Below are 4577 nucleotides of genomic sequence, written 5' to 3' on the forward strand. Positions count from 1 at the left end.
CCTCCGCCCATTTGGATACATAGTCGACTGCTACCAAAATATATTTATTTCCCTTTGACATTGGAAAAGGTCCCATGAAGTCAATTCCCCAAACATCAAATATTTCACAAACTTGAATGCTATTTTGGGGCATTTCGTTTCGTGATGAAATGTTTCCCGATCTTTGGCATGAATCACATTCTTTGACAAATTTTGTAGCATCGTTAAATATAGTTGGCCAATAAAAACCCGAATCAGAAACCTTCTTGGCCGTATATTGCGCTCCATGATGTCCTCCGGTGGGCCCGCTATGACAATGCATCAAGATTTCCCGACTTTCTTTCCCCGATACACACCTTATCATACCATCCGCACAGCTACGAAAGAGGTATGGTTAATCCCAAAAGTAATACTTAATTTCTGAAAAGAACTTCTTCTTTTGTTGGTGGGTCAAGTCTTTTGGGATGTATTCACTAGCTAAGTAGTTAGCTATATCTGCAAACCATGGAATCTCTCCTGCTATAACCAATAAGTATTCTTCGGGAAATTCATCTCCAATCTTGTTTTCTTCTAACTCTTCCAAGTGCGGGTTTTCCAATCTAGAAAGATGATCGGCGGCCACGTTTTCCATCCCCTTCTTATCTCGTATTTCAATGTCAAATTCTTGTAGCAGCAACACCCAACGAATTAACCTTGGCTTAGCATCTTGTTTAGAAAAAAAAACTTAAGGGCAGAATGGTCGGTAAAAACTATGGTTTTTGACAGAACCAAATATGAGCGAAATTTATCAAATGCAAACACCACTGCTAGTAACTCCTTTTCTGTAGTAGTGTAGTTTTCTTGTGTCGGGTTCAGGGTCTTCCTTGCATAGTAAATTGGCTGAAAATGCTTGTTAATTCTTTGTCCCAAAACAGCTCCAACCGCAAAATCACTAGCATCACACATGAGCTCAAAAGGAAGACTCCAATTTGGGGCTACCATTATAGGTGAAGTAGTCAACTTTTCCTTCAACAATTGAAACGCAGCAAGACATTCTTTAGAAAAGTTGAATGGGGCGTCCTTCAAAAGAAGTTGAGTCAAGGGCCTTGTGATCTTTGAAAAATCTTTAATAAAACGCCTATAAAACCCCGCATGGCCCAAAAAGCTTCTCACCCCCTTGATATTTGTTGGAGGTGGTAATTTAGCTATAGTGTCTACCTTCGCTCTATCCACCTCTATCCCCATGCTTGAGACCTTGTGTCCTAGCACAATTCCTTCCTTCACCATAAAATGACACTTCTCCCAATTAAGGACAAGGTTGGTCTTCTCACATCTTGCTAGCATTAGATCTAAGTTGGACAGACAATCGTCAAAAGAGGACCCGAAAACTGAAAACTCATCCATGAAAACCTCCATAAACTTCTCGATCATATCGTGGAAAATGGCCATCATACACCTTTGGAAAGTAGCCGGTGCATTGCATAACCCAAAAGGCATGCGCCTACATGCAAATGTTCCACTCGGGCATGTGAAAGTAGTCTTCTCTTGGTCTTGTGGGTCGATTAGAATTTGGAAATACCCCGAAAAACCATCAAGGAAGCAATAATATAGATGCCCGGACAGCCTCTCGAGCATTTGATCAATAAATGGTAATGGGAAATGATCCTTACATGTGACATCATTTAGTTTCCTATAGTCGATGCAAACACGCCACCCGGTCACCGTTCTTGTTGGAATCAGTTCATTATTTTCATTGACTACAACCGTCATTCCTCCTTTTTTCGGTACCACATGCACCGGACTCACCCACGGGCTATCGTAAATTGAGTAAATAATCTCGGCATCTAATAGTTTCACCACCTCCTTTTTCACAACTTCTTGCATGTTCGGGTTTAGTCTTCTTTGGCGTTGAACTACTGGTTTAGCCCCATCTTCTAAGTTGATCTTATGAGAACAATAAGCTGGACTAATTCCCTTGATGTCGGTTATCTTCCATGCTATAGCACCTTGCCTCTTCTTTAGTACCCCCACAAGGTTTTCTTTCTCATGTGTGGTCAAATCAGCAGCTATAATTATAGGTTTTTGTTGACCCTCTTCAAGAAATGCATACTCCAAGTGACCTGGTAGTACTTTCAGCTCAGTTTTCGTGTTCTGAAACGTTGCACACGTCGAGTCCAATGATGGAACTCGACGAGTTCCGGGAAAATTCTGCGACATTATGGGATTCCTTGAATGGACTCGTCAAGTAGGTCGAGTCTACTCGACGAGTAGAATGTTCAGCACTTTTGGTTAGCTCATTATAATCAACTTCCTCAAGCAGTCTCTCTATTTCCAGTAGGTCGCTTTCAGCATCAAATTCTTCATCAAAGGTGATGATGGAGTTGTTTGGTTCTTCATTATTCCATTCCTCCATTAGCTCTTCCAACATGTCGTTCAAAAATGTTGTGTCATCACTACTCCTTGCGTGCTTCATGGCTTGATCAACCCCAAAAGTGACTGATTCATCTCCCACCCGTAGTGTAAGTTTGGAATCTCGCATGTCAACAATAGCGCTTGGGGTGTTAAGGAAAGGTCTTCCAAGGATGACCGGGACTTGAGGATCCGCTTCCATGTCTAAGACTATAAAATCTGCGGGAAACACGAACTTGTCAACCTTCACCAATAGATCCTCGCATATTCCCCTTGGGAATGTGACCATTTTGTTTGCTAGGTGAATTGCCATTCGAATTGGTCTGGGCTCCGGGTGATCTAATTTCTTGAAAAATGAGTACGGCATGAGATTTACGCTTGCCCCTGAATCAGCTAATGCATGGATAGTGGCTAAATTTCCGAATTCACAAGGTAAGGTTAAACTTCCTAGATCACCCTTCTTCTTTGGTAGTTTGTTCAACATGGCAGCTGAACAATTCTCATTTAGAACCACTTTCTTCACTTCTTCCATCTTCTTTTGATTAGTTAGAAGCTCCTTGAGAAATTTGGCGTATTTTGGCATTTGCGCAACCGCTTCTATGAATGGGATAGTAATTTGAAGGGCCTTTATGTGTTCTAGAAACTTTTGCTAGTCTTCTTCATTCTTTTCTTGTTTAGCTCGGGCCGGATATGGTAGTGGAGGCTTATATGGCTTAACAAGAGACTTATTTTTCTGATCAGGTGTTGGACTCGTCGAGTGCATATCCGAGACTCGGCGAGTATGGTCTGGGTTCAGTTGGGTTTGATTTTGGTTCTGCACTGCTGTCTCTTCCTTTTGTACCAGCTTTGGGTCTTCGTTCTGAATAGGGGCCAGAGGAGTAATTATCTTTCCACTCCTAGTTGTCACAATATTTATATGTGTGCCTTTTGGATTGTTTTCGGTGTTAATAGGAAGTTCTCCCGGTGCTCTTTGATTTATTTGTTGGGCAAGTTGCCCCAGCTGCTTCTCAATGTTATGAATAGATGCTTGCTGATTCCTTAATATTGTTCTTGTATCTTGTATTGCAGCATCGTGGTCATTGTGTCTTTTCTCGGATGCAGCTACCAATTTAGTAAGCATTTCTTCCAAATTTGGTCTCTTTTCTTGCACCGGCTCCTCCTTTTGGTAAAAACCCCTGGCCTTTTGTCTATATTTCTCCTCCCTCGCTTTCTTGTACTCATCATAAGGAAGCCATTCTTTCTTAGGTTTTCGCCAGTCGTCATCAAATCTATCACCACTAGAATAACATACTTGCACTTTCTTATTCCCGTTTTCGTCCAAATCATAATCTCTAGTTAGATGAGGCCCATTGCAATTCTCACATCCTACTTGGATAGCATGGATTGTTTGATCCATTTTGTCCATCCTCCTATCCATGCTTTTCAACATTGCCATAACTGTCGACAAATCTTTTGAAGCTGCATAAGCCGATCCCTTGGTCATATCATTCCTTGGATTATGGTATTCTCTAGAGTTCTTAGAGAATTCCTCAATTAGTTGCTTTATCACCGGGGGTGCCTTCTTAGTCAGCGGTCCTTGCGAGTTAAGTAATTGCCTTGTTGTCACGTTTACTCCATCATAAAAAATGGAGACTTCTTGTTGGCTATTAAAATCATGATGTGGGCAATTCCTTAGCAAGCTTTTGTACCGCTCCCATGCCTCATAAAGTGATTCTCCAGCTTGTTGCTCAAAATTTGCTATGGCTTTCTTCAACTTGGCTATCTTTGATGGTGGGCAAAATTGATCAATAAACTCTTCTTTCATTCTAGCCCATGTGGTGATGGATCCGGGGGCAAGTGATTTTAGTAATCGGTGTCGCGGGCCACATTAGGAAAGTTAAAGTAATCGGCTATATCATTCACCTCTTCTAGGTGCTTGTACCCGTCTTCGTGATCTTTTCCATATAACGGAATTTCTTTAAGTTGGGCGAGTATGTGGCCTTTGAGTTCGAAGTTGGCATTTTCTGGAATCGCGGGTTGCACGAGTCCCGGACCGGTATCTTCATGCATTCTCTTCTTCCACTCGCCCATGGTAACTTCATTGATGTTAGCCATGGTGCCGCCGAATCCGTCTTCTATATCGCTACCTTCCTCAAATTCGCTCTCTTCTTTTTCGAATTCGTATACGATGTCGTCCTTGATTGAGTCTTCGTTTGCTAAGGAAAAGTTGC

The 4577-nt window shown here is 41.8% G+C and overlaps 1 non-coding gene across 1 annotated transcript; it reads left to right on the forward strand.

Annotated features, from left to right (window-relative positions):
• Positions 1-4016: 4016 nt before the first annotated feature.
• LOC145123055 (small nucleolar RNA R71) lies at positions 4017-4123 on the forward strand. Its single transcript, XR_013714935.1, has one exon. It is a non-coding gene; the product is annotated as a small nucleolar RNA R71 (small nucleolar RNA).
• The last annotated feature ends 454 nt before the right edge of the window (positions 4124-4577 follow it).

Source organism: Lactuca virosa, chromosome 6 (assembly GCF_052849685.1).
Source record: "Lactuca virosa cultivar CGN04683 chromosome 6, Lactuca_virosa_CGN04683_v6, whole genome shotgun sequence".
NCBI classification, from domain to species: domain Eukaryota; kingdom Viridiplantae; phylum Streptophyta; class Magnoliopsida; order Asterales; family Asteraceae; genus Lactuca; species Lactuca virosa.